We start from the raw sequence: 18,208 nt of genomic DNA, 5'->3' as shown, positions 1-18,208 counted from the left end.
TTGGACCACCTCATCACGTGCCTTGCTTGATAAGAAAAAAATAACCTAAGAAAAAACCAAGACGGATGCTCAGCAGTCCCCGCTAACTGGGCCAAGATTGAAGACACAAAAAAACAATCAAGCTTTAAAGGAACATGAGGTACATCCCGCCCTCCTTCCTTAATCGAATTAAACATTTCAGTTCTTTTTACATATTCATATCTTCCTCCCCAGACAAACGTAAATATTAACCTTATTACTGACTTCCTCATACTAGCCGGCAAAGGATAAATGACAGCCAAGTACTGAAACACTGACAACACCTCTATCTTCAGTACCAAAACTTTCCCCCACAATGTCAATCTTCGCCCTTTCCACCTTGCTAGCCTCTTCTGCACCGAAACAATGCGCTCTTCCCAATTCAGAGTAGCTGAGCCTTCATTCTGAAATCTTATACCCAAAATTTTTAAAGGCCCCTCACACACCTGCAACCCCCCAATTCCATTCCGTCTTTGCCTAAACTTCCCAAAAAACTTAACAGCTGATTTTGAAATATTTAGACTAGCCCCAGATGCTAAGGAAAACTCCTCAAACAAATGCAATGCCCTCTCAAGACACTTGTCTGAATCCAACAGTAGTGTAGTATCATCTGCGTACTGCGATAGTTTCACTACCGCCCCCTTACCTCCTGGTACCCGCAGACCTTTTATTCTGCCATCTCGCCTTATCGCCTGAGCCAATGGCTCCATATAGAGAACAAAAAGTAAAGGAGAGAGAGGACACCCCTGTCTCACTCCCTCCCACACATCAAAGCTCTGTCCTAATGCCCCGTTCACCTGCACCAAACACCTAGCCCCAGTATACAGCGTTCTAATCCACCCTATATATCCCTCACCCAAACCCATCCTCTCCATTACCTTAAACAGAAACCATCTATTCACCCTATCAAAGGCTTTAGCCTGATCTAAGCTAACCACCATCAATGGTAACTCCCTATCCTCCACCCATGCTATAACATCCCTGATCAGCTGAAGATTCCACTTAATGCTGCGACCCTCAACTCCACATGTTTGATCAACATGCACCACATGGGGAAGGGCTTTCCTCAATCTGTCTGCCAACACCTTTGCTATAATCTTATAGTCCACTGTAAGCATTGTGAGCGGCCTATAATTTGTTATGTCCGACCTTTCGCCTTTTTTATATAGAAGAGTTATCACTCCAGTTGCCATTGAACCACTCATACTTTTATTTTCTAACACTTCCCGCACCACCTCCATCAAATGAGGACCTAAAATATTGAAAAACCTAACATAAAATTCAACTGGTAGGCCATCAATCCCTGGCACCTTACCTTTACTCATCCTTCTCAATGCTCCTTCCACCTCTTCCAATGTTATTGGAGAATTTAACTCAGCCCCAACCTCATCAGGGACTACGCTAGACAGGAAATTAACAAAAAAATCACTTTTCTCCTTTACTATCTCTCTTTTACTGAAAAATTGTTGAAAATACTGACCCACATATTCAGTTATCTCTTCGGTTTTCCCCAGAATCTCCCCTTCCTTATCCTTTAACTCAACAATTATTTGCTTCTCTTTTTGATCCCTTACTGACCTAAAAAACCCAGCATTACACGCCTCCCCATTCTCCCTTGTCTCATGTCTCCTTTTCAACAAAAAACGTTTAGCTTGATCTTCATACAAACCCTTTATCTGTCTCTTCAGCAAGTTAACCCTATCCCAGTCAAAAGTGCCCCCAACATTATACTCTTCAAATACCAACTCTAAATCTCTCTGCAACTTCCCTGCTTGCCTCCTAAAATTGCTCATTCTTCTCTTACAGTACTTAACAATCCACTCCTTTGAACGATTTTTAACCATTTCCCACCACCCCACCACATCATCATACATGACCTTTAACCCCTCTAACCCCTTGAAAAAACATACATACTCTTCACAGAACTGCCTTTCCCTCAAAATCTCTATATTCATTCTCCAGTACCCTTTACCAAACTTCACATTTTGCCCCTTAACTACAAACCAAACCAAATCATGATCAGAAAAAAAACACAGGCTTCACTCCCCCTCCTTCCAAAACCAAACCTTTTGAAAAAAACACATAATCTAGCCTCTTTTCCACCCCCCTCGAGTTCCTCCACGTTGACATACAAACTTTTGGATTCACTCCCTGCCCCCCATCCACCAACCCATGCCCCTGCAAAACCCCTTCTAACACCATCAAACTACTATCCCCTTTGTCTCCTAACTGCAAATTAAAATCCCCTCCCATTATAATCTGTTTATTTGTTGCACAGACTGTTAACAACATTTCAAAAATATCTTTCCTCTCTTCCACTGTTTGTGGAGCATAAACTGAGAGTAATCTATATTCCCCCCCTCTCCACCTTACATCAGCCCCAATCACTCTCCCTTGTGAAACCGTAAAATAACTTCTGACTTCCAACTCTTTACCCCGAAACAAGATCCCCACTCCTGAGGAATAAACCCCTCCCACACTCCATACTGCTCCTCCCCTCCCCCATTCTTCTGTAAATTTCCTTGCATCTTGTGAACTTTTCAAATGAACCTCCTGCAAAAAAAGAATATCACATCTGCAATTTTCCAAAAAAGAAAAAAACGCTCTTCGCTTCACATTGTCTCTTAAACCTCTTACATTTATAGACCCCACAGTCAATTCGTCATTGCTCACCACTTATTCAGTCCTTAATGTCCCTTCCATCCCTCGATCCTCCAGTGGTCCCAGTGGTCCTGTGGTCCCAGTCTCAGTCCCCACCAGATCTGACCAGCATATGGGCGACACACTGAGACCAACCCCATCATCCTTCGGTTCTTCATTGTCACTACCACCCTTTCCCTGTGACAACTGAAATAAGGGTCTAGCATTGTCCATCTCGAGCCCCTCTTGACTGTCGGTAGATAGTGAATTCTCAGAACAACTCAAACTCTGCCTCGTCTCGGCTCTCACCCTCTTGCCTGGTCTCGCCTTTTCCTTCTCGGCTTTCCTGATCCGCTGACTTCCATCCCCTCTTGATCCATCCGGGTCACTTTGTCTCTCCACTTCCATCTCATCTTCCACATCCCCTGTGTACAACTCGGTGACCTTAAACTGTTCCCCATTTAACGCTTCTAAGAAAGCATCCATCACATCTTCCACTTTCTCTGCTTCTGCCTCGCTTCCTCCCTCCTTTACCACCTCAAACACCACCTTCTCTTTTATTTCTTGCTCCATTGTCTCCTGTTGGACCTCCTCCCCGTTCTTCTCCTCTGCCACTGTTTCCTCCACTCTCCTTCCTCCTCGATTCAGCTTGCGCCCGTCCTTACATTCCTTCATCAAATGTCCTAATGAGCCACAGCTGTGACATGACTTAGGAATACTGCACTCTTTTGCTGTGTGTCCCATCTTAGAACACCGCCAACATCTTTCTTCTCCACACCTGCCATCACTATGGCCATACCGTCTGCACCTTCTACAAAAAGGAGGCTGTCTTGAATAGAAAAGATATCCCTTGTCCGCTCCTATGTTGAAAAAAGCAGGAGGGTGCATGACCCCCTCAAACCCATCCTCATCCGATTTTAGGAGAAACTTGGAACTGCCTTTTCCCAGTCCATAACCCCACATTGTCCTTTATGTATCTTGCAGGTGTGAGAACTTCAGCATATTTTCCCAAAAAAGCCACCAACGCTTCATCTGTGACGTATGGGTTAAACATATGAAGAGTGATGACCCTGAAGTTAGGTCTGTCCAGACTTATCACCTCGAATTTCCCCATCAAGCCCACCTTGTCACACTTCCCAAACTTTTCCAACACCTCTTTGTATAATTCCACCGTGTTCAAAGTTAGGTCAAAACACTTCTCTTGTCTGTTGGTCTGTAGACAGTACACCTCTTTCACTTTCAACTTCAGCTTGTCCAGAAGAACCACCCGTGCAAACACATCTCTTTCCATCATCTCCACCCCCGGCGTCTTCATTTGGAAACTTAGAGTATTTCTCAGTCCCGCCCTTGGAACTGAGTACCCAGCTACACCAGCCATCATAACTTCTCAAAAGATCAAAGAAATCACGACTTGATCTTAGCCAAAAGGCCGAGAAGCGATGACACAATGACGCAGCGGCAGGGGAGCCGGCAAAGGCGACGCCCATCTGGGAAGCGGTGAGGGGGGGAGGGTTGGCAAAGGCCTTACGTCGTAGAGACCTGAAACTTTGAGGGATGGTACTAGCCACTCGCTCTACAACATCACCAAGGCTGGCCCCCCGATGGGCCCGGCACGAAATGGCTCGTAGCTCCCAAACCGCACGCCGCAGAACCAAGTGTTTTATATCATCGGAATCCTTGGCTCGAGCCGAGCGAGACGCATGCCTCGGATTCGAAGGTTGCGCTGGCGAAATTCTCGGGTATTTGGGATTTTGTGAAAAACCTACTTTTGCACACTAGTCCTAGGTCTTTTGCCCGATCTGGCCCAAACCAGTGCAGAAAGATTCTCTGGAGTCTGACTGTCCGTCCAGATCGGAAAAAAAGTGGGAATTTCGATTCAGCTTGGCGGCGGCAGGCCGAAACCTACGGGCTGGGCGAGGCGGGGTCTGCTAGAACGGCTATAGCTCTTGGACGGAACGAGACAATTTCACCCAAGCCGGTACACCCGTGCACGGGCTCAGTCTGGGGTCAGGCGAGAAAGGACGCGGTGAATGGCCACCTAGTGGCGCTTTAAAATGAAAAAGCAACAACATGAGAGCGGCTATAGGCGAACGTATGTCGCGTGCTTTTTCACAGCACGCGCACGAGACAGTCGTACCATATGACAGAAAACCTCCATCCGAACAACTTTGCCTTTGGGACCACTGCTGTCAATCAACTCGTCCGTTGAATATCAAAGTTTGTGGGAAAAACCACATTCGGCAAACCGGTCGCAGGTTTCGACAACCTCGATGAAAACAAACGCAGTTCAGTTCTCTGAACTCTCCGGGTCACTGGCTGACACAGCAGAAAGAGACAGAAACATAACAAAACTGGTGCAACTTCACCCTTTGGGGCAGTGGGCGGCGCCACAAGCGTCAAGAACCGCGCGCTTTTTCCCTCCACGCTATCTGCTTTTAACCAGTGTGTACAGGGGAGAGCGCGAACGCAGTCCCCCACTACCATAAATTATGCAGTCGAGATTCCCACATTTGGGGAATTCGCAGGGGTCAGCACAACCGGAGTGCAATGGCCGAGCCTCGCCCTGGGTGAACCACCTTCCTGATCATGGTGTCTCCCCTGCCAGGTAAGTATGAGTTGCCTGGCCTCCAGGCAGAGGCGCCCTATCCCCCTTCGCCATCCTCAAACACGGTGACCTTCCCCTCCCCCAAGAAAAGGAAGGACGGGGCACCTTCCATTGCTTGACTGCTGCGTGCGTGCGTGACCTTGATTTGAATCAGGTGTCCCTAATCCATCCAACACAAACCCCTGATTCGACTCATCAGCTCGTTGGTAAAGACTCTCAAATAAGAGGGACATCAAAAAACGTGCTGTGACGGTGATGAGTCAGCCGGCCGGCAACCGACGCTTTTGTTCTTCTTTTTTCCCTATGCTCATATGACCGCAGCTTGCTGCTTTCTCTGTGGCACGGTCATCGTTGCGTCACCTCATCGTCATTCTGTATGCGCTTCCTGCGTATTTCTGTATTCTCTGACAAAATTCCAGTGGTGTTGTTGGTTCTTCTATTAGTCACAACAATTCGCAGTCCCCAAAAAGGGGAAGCACACCGTTCCTGGAGGCACTGCAATACCAGGTCGATGCGTGGAGTGGACGGAGCAAGCCCCGGTTCCGGCTCCATGTGCCAAAAATCAATTTAATATGCAGTCCCCGGATAGGGGACGTATCAGATATTAAACTGATAAGAACAGATACTACACTTGATCTTAGCCAAAAGGCCGAGAAGCGATGACACAATGACGCAGCGGCAGGGGAGCCGGCAAAGGCGACGCCCATCTGGGAAGCGGTGAGGGGGGGAGGGTTGGCAAAGGCCTTACGTCGTAGAGACCTGAAACTTTGAGGGATGGTACTAGCCACTCGCTCTACAACATCACCAAGGCTGGCCCCCCGATGGGCCCGGCACGAAATGGCTCGTAGCTCCCAAACCGCACGCCGCAGAACCAAGTGTCTTATATCATCGGAATCCTTGGCTCGAGCCGAGCGAGACGCATGCCTCGGATTCGAAGGTTGCGCTGGCGAAATTTTCGGGTATTTGGGATTTTGTGAAAAACCTACTTTTGCACACTAGTCCTAGGTCTTTTGCCCGATCTGGCCCAAACCAGTGCAGAAAGATTCTCTGGAGTCTGACTGTCCGTCCAGATCGGAAAAAAAGTGGGAATTTCGATTCAGCTTGGCGGCGGCAGGCCGAAACCTACGGGCTGGGCGAGGCGGGGTCTGCTAGAACGGCTATAGCTCTTGGACGGAACGAGACAATTTCACCCAAGCCGGTACACCCGTGCACGGGCTCAGTCTGGGGTCAGGCGAGAAAGGACGCGGTGAATGGCCACCTAGTGGCGCTTTAAAATGAAAAAGCAACAACATGAGAGCGGCTATAGGCGAACGTATGTCGCGTGCTTTTTCACAGCACGCGCACGAGACAGTCGTACCATACGACAGAAAACCTCCATCCGAACAACTTTGCCTTTGGGACCACTGCTGTCAATCAACTCGTCCGTTGAATATCAAAGTTTGTGGGAAAAACCACATTCGGCAAACCGGTCGCAGGTTTCGACAACCTCGATGAAAACAAACGCAGTTCAGTTCTCTGAACTCTCCGGGTCACTGGCTGACACAGCAGAAAGAGACAGAAACATAACAAAACTGGTGCAACTTCACCCTTTGGGGCAGTGGGCGGCGCCACAAGTGTCAAGAACCGCGCGCTTTTTCCCTCCACGCTATCTGCTTTTAACCAGTGTGTACAGGGGAGAGCGCGAACGCAGTCCCCCACTACCATAAATTATGCAGTCGAGATTCCCACATTTGGGGAATTCGCAGGGGTCAGCACAACCGGAGTGCAATGGCCGAGCCTCGCCCTGGGTGAACCACCTTCCTGATCATGGTGTCTCCCCTGCCAGGTAAGTATGAGTTGCCTGGCCTCCAGGCAGAGGCGCCCTATCCCCCTTCGCCATCCTCAAACACGGTGGCCTTCCCCTCCCCCAAGAAAAGGAAGGACGGGGCACCTTCCATTGCTTGACTGCTGCGTGCGTGCGTGACCTTGATTTGAATCAGGTGTCCCTAATCCATCCAACACAAACCCCTGATTCGACTCATCAGCTCGTTGGTAAAGACTCTCAAATAAGAGGGACATCAAAAAACGTGCTGTGACGGTGATGAGTCAGCCGGCCGGCAACCGACGCTTTTGTTCTTCTTTTTTCCCTATGCTCATATGACCGCAGCTTGCTGCTTTCTCTGTGGCACGGTCATCGTTGCGTCACCTCATCGTCATTCTGTATGCGCTTCCTGCGTATTTCTGTATTCTCTGACAAAATTCCAGTGGTGTTGTTGGTTCTTCTATTAGTCACAACAATTCGCAGTCCCCAAAAAGGGGAAGCACACCGTTCCTGGAGGCACTGCAATACCAGGTCGATGCGTGGAGTGGACGGAGCAAGCCCCGGTTCCGGCTCCATGTGCCAAAAATCAATTTAATATGCAGTCCCCGGATAGGGGACGTATCAGATATTAAACTGATAAGAACAGATACTACACTTGATCTTAGCCAAAAGGCCGAGAAGCGATGACACAATGACGCAGCGGCAGGGGAGCCGGCAAAGGCGACGCCCATCTGGGAAGCGGTGAGGGGGGGAGGGTTGGCAAAGGCCTTACGTCGTAGAGACCTGAAACTTTGAGGGATGGTACTAGCCACTCGCTCTACAACATCACCAAGGCTGGCCCCCCGATGGGCCCGGCACGAAATGGCTCGTAGCTCCCAAACCGCACGCCGCAGAACCAAGTGTCTTATATCATCGGAATCCTTGGCTCGAGCCGAGCGAGACGCATGCCTCGGATTCGAAGGTTGCGCTGGCGAAATTTTTGGGTATTTGGGATTTTGTGAAAAACCTACTTTTGCACACTAGTCCTAGGTCTTTTGCCCGATCTGGCCCAAACCAGTGCAGAAAGATTCTCTGGAGTCTGACTGTCCGTCCAGATCGGAAAAAAAGTGGGAATTTCGATTCAGCTTGGCGGCGGCAGGCCGAAACCTACGGGCTGGGCGAGGCGGGGTCTGCTAGAACGGCTATAGCTCTTGGACGGAACGAGACAATTTCACCCAAGCCGGTACACCCGTGCACGGGCTCAGTCTGGGGTCAGGCGAGAAAGGACGCGGTGAATGGCCACCTAGTGGCGCTTTAAAATGAAAAAGCAACAACATGAGAGCGGCTATAGGCGAACGTATGTCGCGTGCTTTTTCACAGCACGCGCACGAGACAGTCGTACCATACGACAGAAAACCTCCATCCGAACAACTTTGCCTTTGGGACCACTGCTGTCAATCAACTCGTCCGTTGAATATCAAAGTTTGTGGGAAAAACCACATTCGGCAAACCGGTCGCAGGTTTCGACAACCTCGATGAAAACAAACGCAGTTCAGTTCTCTGAACTCTCCGGGTCACTGGCTGACACAGCAGAAAGAGACAGAAACATAACAAAACTGGTGCAACTTCACCCTTTGGGGCAGTGGGCGGCGCCACAAGCGTCAAGAACCGCGCGCTTTTTCCCTCCACGCTATCTGCTTTTAACCAGTGTGTACAGGGGAGAGCGCGAACGCAGTCCCCCACTACCATAAATTATGCAGTCGAGATTCCCACATTTGGGGAATTCGCAGGGGTCAGCACAACCGGAGTGCAATGGCCGAGCCTCGCCCTGGGTGAACCACCTTCCTGATCATGGTGTCTCCCCTGCCAGGTAAGTATGAGTTGCCTGGCCTCCAGGCAGAGGCGCCCTATCCCCCTTCGCCATCCTCAAACACGGTGACCTTCCCCTCCCCCAAGAAAAGGAAGGACGGGGCACCTTCCATTGCTTGACTGCTGCGTGCGTGCGTGACCTTGATTTGAATCAGGTGTCCCTAATCCATCCAACACAAACCCCTGATTCGACTCATCAGCTCGTTGGTAAAGACTCTCAAATAAGAGGGACATCAAAAAACGTGCTGTGACGGTGATGAGTCAGCCGGCCGGCAACCGACGCTTTTGTTCTTCTTTTTTCCCTATGCTCATATGACCGCAGCTTGCTGCTTTCTCTGTGGCACGGTCATCGTTGCGTCACCTCATCGTCATTCTGTATGCGCTTCCTGCGTATTTCTGTATTCTCTGACAAAATTCCAGTGGTGTTGTTGGTTCTTCTATTAGTCACAACAATTCGCAGTCCCCAAAAAGGGGAAGCACACCGTTCCTGGAGGCACTGCAATACCAGGTCGATGCGTGGAGTGGACGGAGCAAGCCCCGGTTCCGGCTCCATGTGCCAAAAATCAATTTAATATGCAGTCCCCGGATAGGGGACGTATCAGATATTAAACTGATAAGAACAGATACTACACTTGATCTTAGCCAAAAGGCCGAGAAGCGATGACACAATGACGCAGCGGCAGGGGAGCCGGCAAAGGCGACGCCCATCTGGGAAGCGGTGAGGGGGGGAGGGTTGGCAAAGGCCTTACGTCGTAGAGACCTGAAACTTTGAGGGATGGTACTAGCCACTCGCTCTACAACATCACCAAGGCTGGCCCCCCGATGGGCCCGGCACGAAATGGCTCGTAGCTCCCAAACCGCACGCCGCAGAACCAAGTGTCTTATATCATCGGAATCCTTGGCTCGAGCCGAGCGAGACGCATGCCTCAGATTCGAAGGTTGCGCTGGCGAAATTTTCGGGTATTTGGGATTTTGTGAAAAACCTACTTTTGCACACTAGTCCTAGGTCTTTTGCCCGATCTGGCCCAAACCAGTGCAGAAAGATTCTCTGGAGTCTGACTGTCCGTCCAGATCGGAAAAAAAGTGGGAATTTCGATTCAGCTTGGCGGCGGCAGGCCGAAACCTACGGGCTGGGCGAGGCGGGGTCTGCTAGAACGGCTATAGCTCTTGGACGGAACGAGACAATTTCACCCAAGCCGGTACACCCGTGCACGGGCTCAGTCTGGGGTCAGGCGAGAAAGGACGCGGTGAATGGCCACCTAGTGGCGCTTTAAAATGAAAAAGCAACAACATGAGAGCGGCTATAGGCGAACGTATGTCGCGTGCTTTTTCACAGCACGCGCACGAGACAGTCGTACCATACGACAGAAAACCTCCATCCGAACCACTTTGCCTTTGGGACCACTGCTGTCAATCAACTCGTCCGTTGAATATCAAAGTTTGTGGGAAAAACCACATTCGGCAAACCGGTCGCAGGTTTCGACAACCTCGATGAAAACAAACGCAGTTCAGTTCTCTGAACTCTCCGGGTCACTGGCTGACACAGCAGAAAGAGACAGAAACATAACAAAACTGGTGCAACTTCACCCTTTGGGGCAGTGGGCGGCGCCACAAGCGTCAAGAACCGCACGCTTTTTCCCTCCACGCTATCTGCTTTTAACCAGTGTGTACAGGGGAGAGCGCGAACGCAGTCCCCCACTACCATAAAGTATGCAGTCGAGATTCCCACATTTGGGGAATTCGCAGGGGTCAGCACAACCGGAGTGCAATGGCCGAGCCTCGCCCTGGGTGAACCACCTTCCTGATCGTGGTGTCTCCCCTGCCAGGTAAGTATGAGTTGCCTGGCCTCCAGGCAGAGGCGCCCTATCCCCCTTCGCCATCCTCAAACACGGTGACCTTCCCCTCCCCCAAGAAAAGGAAGGACGGGGCACCTTCCATTGCTTGACTGCTGCGTGCGTGCGTGACCTTGATTTGAATCAGGTGTCCCTAATCCATCCAACACAAACCCCTGATTCGACTCATCAGCTCGTTGGTAAAGACTCTCAAATAAGAGGGACATCAAAAAACGTGCTGTGACGGTGATGAGTCAGCCGGCCGGCAACCGACGCTTTTGTTCTTCTTTTTTCCCTATGCTCATATGACCGCAGCTTGCTGCTTTCTCTGTGGCACGGTCATCGTTGCGTCACCTCATCGTCATTCTGTATGCGCTTCCTGCGTATTTCTGTATTCTCTGACAAAATTCCAGTGGTGTTGTTGGTTCTTCTATTAGTCACAACAATTCGCAGTCCCCAAAAAGGGGAAGCACACCGTTCCTGGAGGCACTGCAATACCAGGTCGATGCGTGGAGTGGACGGAGCAAGCCCCGGTTCCGGCTCCATGTGCCAAAAATCAATTTAATATGCAGTCCCCGGATAGGGGACGTATCAGATATTAAACTGATAAGAACAGATTTTTTTCTTTCGAAAAAAGTTTTATTGTCACACATTTCTTTTTTTCCATTCAAACCTCACATTTCTTTTCTTTTTTAAACATACATGTTTACACAGATTAAAACCAACAGTTTTGCATTCTTAGTTAAAATCAGTCAGTGTAGTGTGTTGTGTAAAGTCCATGTATGCAAGTCAGTGTGGTGTTAGAAAAAGGGATAAAAGTATAAATAGCAAATAAATACAAGCCAGTTAAAACACAATAAAATCATTCTGTTTAAAAATCTCTGTTGTGCAGGACCGGGGGTGAGTCCCTATCAAGAATGTCCATTCACTCCAGGTCTCCAGAACAGGTTCAGGACTCCCCGCTTCAAAGGCCCAGCGGAAATCCCCTCTCCTCCGGCCCGCTGGCCCGCTGTTCCCGTAGCCAGAGTGGTGAGGGTGCATCTACGGGCGGCCAAGGTCGGTGGTGGCCGGGACCTCTTTGTGCAGCCTCGGCCCCCCCGTCCGAATGACGACGTGCGGCCCACCCTGCAGCGTTGATCTTATCTTCTGCTCGCTCGCGTGGAGGGGGACCGTCACGCGTTTCCCCACCAGCAGGTTTCTGGTGACCCAGATGGCATCCTTTATCAGGTTGAGGGTGAGCCAGAGCGAGGCAAATTCTTGCGATGTTTGGGCTTTGAGGCCCTGACCCACCCCCAGGATGGCGAGCTTGTAGTCCACCTGGGCCCCACCCGCTGGCAGGCACGGGAAAAACAGGGGGCCGGCCCTGGCCCACAGGTCCCGCGCAGCACCGCACTCCCAGAGCAGATGGTGGACGGTCTCCGGGTGGTTGCACCCGGACCGTGGGCAGATGGAGTTTTTGGCCATGCCTCTGGAGTGCATAACCGCCCTGACCGGGAGGATCTCATGAGCCACCATCCACGATAAGTCCTTGTGTCTGTTCTGGAGAGCTGGGTGGGCTGCGTTCCTCCAAACGTCTTTGGCCTCACTTAGTGTGAGGCCTGGAACTGGACTCACCACTTCCCGGTCCTGCACAAGAGAGATGAGGGATTTGTGGTTAGTTAAAATGCTTGCATCATTTGTCTCTAAAAGGAATTTTTTTAAAAATTTCTTTATAAAACTGTACTCTTTTGGCAAATTAAAAGACACTGGGGTTTTCAGGTCGATTGATAAAATTTTTATGCTTCTTAGGTAGGACCCCATCCAGAAACGAGCCATGGCCGCTGTCTTATTCTCTCTGGATGGGGTCAGCGCATATCCGATGTGGAGGGCGGTAAAGCGGCTACCTAAAAACAAGTGGGGGTCCGGGAGGCCTTTTCCGCCATTTTCCTTTCTTTTTTTAAAGACCTCCCTTTTTACTCGTTCCCATTTGGACCCCCACAGGAAATAAAATACCACCCTCTCCAGGTTGGCCAGGAATCGCCTTGGGGGACTAAAAACAGAAGAAACAAGTAAAATTAGTGGTAAAATTACAGCTTTAAAAACTAAAACCTTGCCTTCAATTGTCAGTTGTCTGAGTCCCCAAAACCCCAGTCTTTGCCTAACTTTCCCTAAGATGTCAGTCCAGTTTCCCCGTCCTCCACCCTCTCTGTCAAATTTTACTCCTAAAACTGTCAGGTCGTTGCCTTTAAAATCCAAATCCAGTCCGCCTGTGTCCACGTTTCCCCACGGCCCGAAGAGCTGGGCCTCGGACTTACTCCTGTTGAGCTTAGCGCCCGAGGCCCGACCGTACCAGTCAGTCAAGTCAAGTGCTCTTCGTACTGATAAAAGGTCAGTCGCTAAAAGGGTTACGTCGTCCATATATAAAACACAGGTTGCGGTCAGTCCACCAGTCCCTGGGACGTCCAGTCCTTTAATCCATTTATCCCTTCTCAAGATTTGTGCCAGTGGCTCAATGCAGGCCACATACAGTAGGGGAGATAAAGGACACCCCTGACGGACGCCGCTGTGAATGTTTACAGCTTTGGATAAATGCCCATTAACTGCAAATTTACTGACTAGACTGTTGTATAGCAGTCCCACCCAAGCTATAAACCTCCCTGGGAACCCCATTTTTTCCAGTACCTTAAAAAGGAACTGGTGCGAGATGCGGTCAAAAGCTTTTTCAAAATCTAAATTTAGGACTACTAGCCGAATGTTTCTGTCTCTCGCGTAACAGATGGCGTCTCTAATCAGTACCAGGCTGTCTGTGATCTTCCTACCGGGCACAGCGCATGCTTGATCCAGGTGGATTACGTCCTCTAAAACAGTTGACATGCGTGTAGCTAAAATCTTACTAAAAAGTTTACAATCAAAATTTAAAAGCGTGATTGGTCTCCAGTTCTTCAAGTCAGTCCTGTCTCCTTTTTTATATAAAAGCGAAACTATCCCTACTCTAAAGCTGTCCGGAAGTCTGTCGAGAGTCTCAAATTCTTTAAAAACTGTCAGTAAGTCATGTGCTAAAATGTCCCAGAAAGTCAAATAAAACTCCAAGGGAAGTCCATCCATTCCTGGGGACTTCCCTTTTTTAAAACTTTTGAGAGATTTATTTAATTCTAAAAGAGTAAAATCCTGGGCTAAAAGCACGTTTGGACTCTTTATCTTTGTTTCTAAAAATTCTAAAACTTCATTTAAGATGCCATTGTGTACATTCTTTGGGCTGTATAAATCACTATAAAAAAGTTCTATTTCCCCTAAAATGTCCTCCATATTTTTTGCCTCCCTCCCTCTAAAAGTTTTTAAGATTGTTATTGAGCCTCCCCGTGAAATAGTCTTTTTAAAAAAATATCTTGTACACTTTTCTCCTTCTTCTATCTCTTTTTCTTTGCATCTTAAAATTACTCCCTTACTTTGAGTTTCGGATAAAACTGACATTTCTTTCTTTACTTCCTTTATTTCCTCCTTAAAATCCAATCCATTATTTAAAAGGTTAAAATATCTCTGCAGTCTTTTTTGCAGCCCCATCATGCGTCTTTTTTCTTTATTCTTTTTCTCCTTTCCTATTTTTCTAAAAAAATGTCCTGTCCTTTGTTTTACCATCTCCCACCACTGTGCTCGTGAGTCAAAAAAGTCTTGGAGGGTCTGCCATTGGCTGAACTGCTCCCTATACTCTCGAACCACTTCCTCATCTTTTAATAGGGAGCAGTTCAGCTTCCACAGCCCTCCCCCTACTGTCACACCCGTGGGTAGTGAAAGGGTGCAGGAGACCATCATGTGGTCAGTGAAGAAAAGGGGGGTCAATGTTGCATCGGTTGGCGGGCAGTCCCTTGTAAAAATATAGTCAATACGAGAGGCTCTGGCGCCATCACCACTGAACCAGGTGTAGCCCTCCTCTCTCTGATGCATTGTTTTAAAACAGTCGACTAACTTAAAATCTTTGACCAATTTATTTAATAAAACCGATGTCTTGTCGACCTTAAAATCTTCTCCTACCCTTTTCCTATCTTTTTTTGTTAAAACACAGTTAAAATCCCCTGCTACCACTAGGGGAGCCCTACCTAACATGTGGGGCTGCGAATCTTCTAAAAGCTTGTATCTGTCATTTTTACTTGTGTAACCATACAAATTTAAAACATTAAAATCCTTACCTAAAAAAGTCAGATTAACTAAAATTGCCCGCCCATCCCTCACCACAGTGCTGCCCTTCACCAAGATGTTGGGATTTTTTATTAAAATGGCCACACCGTCATTTCTGTTAAAATTGGAGCCACTCCAGATGGAGGGTCCTTGGGTCCACAGCTCTTCCCATTTTCTGTAATTGGTTAAAAAGGGCAGAGCACACTCTTGCAATAAATAGATGTCTGACTTAAAATTATTTAAACATGATAAAACACTCTGTGCTCGCAAAGTAGACCTCACACTTCTCACATTGATTGTAGAGATAGTGAGGGCCATGAGCAGTATGGTTAAAAATACAAGCATTGATGAAAATAAAAACAGATAAAAAGACTACAGAAATTGCATTAAAATCATGTTACTTCTTGTTGCACCTGACTTTCCTTTTCCCCAGATAAACTGGGGTCAGGAGGGCAAGTGCTCGCCGCCTCAGAATCCACAGAGGAAACCTCTTGTGGATCCTTTGGTGACGATGTTCTTAGCTTAAAGTGCAGAAAGGAGACTTCATTTGGAGAGTCTGCAGGCCACATACGGTTCAGATCTTCCGAAGAGGAACTATCTGGCCGATGCGATGCCCGCAGCCTTTTCTCCTCTGTTTGAAGCAGAGGAGATCTCGCAGACCTTTTCTGCACTTGAGCATTTGGGAGTGAACACTCGGTTTCACTCCCACTATCCACCCCACTAACCTCCGATACGGTGTAGAGGGAGGAAGCCGTTTCATCTTCCTCCTCCTCCATTTTGTCTTTGCTTTTTTCTTGTTGGGGAGTGGCTTCCTCCCCCTTTTCATTAACGAATTCTGACTCCGCCCCTGTGGCCGCCCCACTTCTTTCTTCTTGTCCAATCCCTGAGGCTGGCTGGGAATGTGAAATTCCCGCCAAAACCTCAGGGCCCGCCTCCTCCTCTCTTTGTTCTTTTGATTGTTCCTTTGGTGGGGCGGCCATTTTGTTCCCTTTCAACTTGTTGGCAAAACTTTTAGGGCAATCTCTGTAGAAATGGTTAGCATCTCCACAGAGATTACACCGTCTGCCATTGGTACATTCCTCAAAAATGTGACCAATTTCTCTGCACTTCCTACACACAATTTCTTGGCATGCCTCAGCGAGGTGTCCCATTTTCCCACATTTTCGGCACAATTTGGGCATTCCCTGATAATGAATGTAGCCGCGGTTCTCTCCCAGCACAATCATTGAGGGTAAATGACTCAGACCCTGGAATCCGCTTGGATCTTCCCACTGTTTAATGGGAACTCTCCAAGCGCAATTCCAGATGCCGTCTTCGTCAAGCACCTTGACTGGTGGACTTCGAACCGTGCAAAATCTACCCAGCCATACAGCAACATCATCTCCACTCACTGTTTCATTGAACATTCTAACAATCACTGTTTTAATAGAATTGTCAGAAAGTTTCTCAACATTGAACATGGAGAACTGGGTCTTGCAATGCTCAAATCGTTGCCAGAAATCTTGCAACAAGGAAGCAGATCTAAAACTGACATCGAAACCTTTGTTCAGGGGCAGAGTCATTAAACAATTTAAATCACTGGCATTAAAATTGAGGGTTTTTTGGATGAGCTTCCTGGAGAAGTCTAAACGAGACAACCCCAGGAGCTTACCCTCCACCTCTCTAAATAAAAATCGCACGCTGTGGTGCCTCCGCATGCCGGCACGAGCAGCCGACATGGTGGAGGCACCGACAGCCTAAAAAAAAAAACGTAAAAGATCAATAAATACAATAAATAGATAAAAGAATAAAAGTCTTACCTTAAAACTGCTAACCTGTAAAACCAGCAGGGTCACTCTCCCTCTAAAAAGTTGTACGGCTCGGGACACCAGAAGCTCTCGAGCCAGGAAACCTTAAAGAGGCGATCGCAGTCTCAACCGTTCAACAAGACACTTGATCTTAGCCAAAAGGCCGAGAAGCGATGACACAATGACGCAGCGGCAGGGGAGCCGGCAAAGGCGACGCCCATCTGGGAAGCGGTGAGGGGGGGAGGGTTGGCAAAGGCCTTACGTCGTAGAGACCTGAAACTTTGAGGGATGGTACTAGCCACTCGCTCTACAACATCACCAAGGCTGGCCCCCCGATGGGCCCGGCACGAAATGGCTCGTAGCTCCCAAACCGCACGCCGCAGAACCAAGTGGCTTATATCATCGGAATCCTTGGCTCGAGCCGAGCGAGACGCATGCCTCGGATTCGAAGGTTGCGCTGGCGAAATTTTCGGGTATTTGGGATTTTGTGAAAAACCTACTTTTGCACACTAGTCCTAGGTCTTTTGCCCGATCTGGCCCAAACCAGTGCAGAAAGATTCTCTGGAGTCTGACTGTCCGTCCAGATCGGAAAAAAAGTGGGAATTTCGATTCAGCTTGGCGGCGGCAGGCCGAAACCTACGGGCTGGGCGAGGCGGGGTCTGCTAGAACGGCTATAGCTCTTGGACGGAACGAGACAATTTCACCCAAGCCGGTACACCCGTGCACGGGCTCAGTCTGGGGTCAGGCGAGAAAGGACGCGGTGAATGGCCACCTAGTGGCGCTTTAAAATGAAAAAGCAACAACATGAGAGCGGCTATAGGCGAACGTATGTCGCGTGCTTTTTCACAGCACGCGCACGAGACAGTCGTACCATACGACAGAAAACCTCCATCCGAACAACTTTGCCTTTGGGACCACTGCTGTCAATCAACTCGTCCGTTGAATATCAAAGTTTGTGGGAAAAACCACATTCGGCAAACCGGTCGCAGGTTTTGACAACCTCGATGAAAACAAACGCAGTTCAGTTCTCTGAACTCTCCGGGTCACTGGCTGACACAGCAGAAAGAGACAGAAACATAACAAAACTGGTGCAACTTCACCCTTTGGGGCAGTGGGCGGCGCCACAAGCGTCAAGAACCGCACGCTTTTTCCCTCCACGCTATCTGCTTTTAACCAGTGTGTACAGGGGAGAGCGCGAACGCAGTCCCCCACTACCATAAAGTATGCAGTCGAGATTCCCACATTTGGGGAATTCGCAGGGGTCAGCACAACCGGAGTGCAATGGCCGAGCCTCGCCCTGGGTGAACCACCTTCCTGATCATGGTGTCTCCCCTGCCAGGTAAGTATGAGTTGCCTGGCCTCCAGGCAGAGGCGCCCTATCCCCCTTCGCCATCCTCAAACACGGTGACCTTCCCCTCCCCCAAGAAAAGGAAGGACGGGGCACCTTCCATTGCTTGACTGCTGCGTGCGTGCGTGACCTTGATTTGAATCAGGTGTCCCTAATCCATCCAACACAAACCCCTGA

The 18,208-nt window shown here is 48.9% G+C and overlaps 8 non-coding genes and 1 pseudogene across 8 annotated transcripts; all 9 read right to left on the bottom strand.

Moving 5' to 3' along the window:
- Nucleotides 1-5,107: 5,107 nt before the first annotated feature.
- On the bottom strand, nucleotides 5,108-5,271 carry LOC137079613 (U1 spliceosomal RNA). The gene has a single exon (XR_010905562.1). It is a non-coding gene; the product is annotated as a U1 spliceosomal RNA (small nuclear RNA).
- A 462-nt stretch (nucleotides 5,272-5,733) lies between these two features.
- LOC137080018 (U2 spliceosomal RNA) lies at nucleotides 5,734-5,924 on the bottom strand. Its single transcript, XR_010905940.1, has one exon. It is a non-coding gene; the product is annotated as a U2 spliceosomal RNA (small nuclear RNA).
- Nucleotides 5,925-6,932: 1,008 nt separating this feature from the next.
- On the bottom strand, nucleotides 6,933-7,096 carry LOC137079612 (U1 spliceosomal RNA). Its single transcript, XR_010905561.1, has one exon. It is a non-coding gene; the product is annotated as a U1 spliceosomal RNA (small nuclear RNA).
- A 462-nt stretch (nucleotides 7,097-7,558) lies between these two features.
- On the bottom strand, nucleotides 7,559-7,749 carry LOC137080017 (U2 spliceosomal RNA). Its single transcript, XR_010905939.1, has one exon. It is a non-coding gene; the product is annotated as a U2 spliceosomal RNA (small nuclear RNA).
- Nucleotides 7,750-8,757: 1,008 nt separating this feature from the next.
- Nucleotides 8,758-8,921, bottom strand: LOC137079611 (U1 spliceosomal RNA). Its single transcript, XR_010905560.1, has one exon. It is a non-coding gene; the product is annotated as a U1 spliceosomal RNA (small nuclear RNA).
- Nucleotides 8,922-9,383: 462 nt separating this feature from the next.
- Nucleotides 9,384-9,574, bottom strand: LOC137080016 (U2 spliceosomal RNA). The gene has a single exon (XR_010905938.1). It is a non-coding gene; the product is annotated as a U2 spliceosomal RNA (small nuclear RNA).
- Nucleotides 9,575-10,582: 1,008 nt separating this feature from the next.
- On the bottom strand, nucleotides 10,583-10,746 carry LOC137079710 (U1 spliceosomal RNA). Its single transcript, XR_010905654.1, has one exon. It is a non-coding gene; the product is annotated as a U1 spliceosomal RNA (small nuclear RNA).
- A 462-nt stretch (nucleotides 10,747-11,208) lies between these two features.
- On the bottom strand, nucleotides 11,209-11,385 carry LOC137080086 (U2 spliceosomal RNA; annotated as a pseudogene).
- Nucleotides 11,386-17,866: 6,481 nt separating this feature from the next.
- LOC137079732 (U1 spliceosomal RNA) lies at nucleotides 17,867-18,030 on the bottom strand. The gene has a single exon (XR_010905675.1). It is a non-coding gene; the product is annotated as a U1 spliceosomal RNA (small nuclear RNA).
- Between the last annotated feature and the right edge of the window lie 178 nt (nucleotides 18,031-18,208).

This window comes from Pseudorasbora parva, chromosome 6, assembly GCF_024679245.1.
Source record: "Pseudorasbora parva isolate DD20220531a chromosome 6, ASM2467924v1, whole genome shotgun sequence".
Classification (NCBI taxonomy): domain Eukaryota; kingdom Metazoa; phylum Chordata; class Actinopteri; order Cypriniformes; family Gobionidae; genus Pseudorasbora; species Pseudorasbora parva.
Note: the sequence above shows the minus strand (reverse complement) of the source record. Positions and strands in the feature narration are given on the sequence as shown.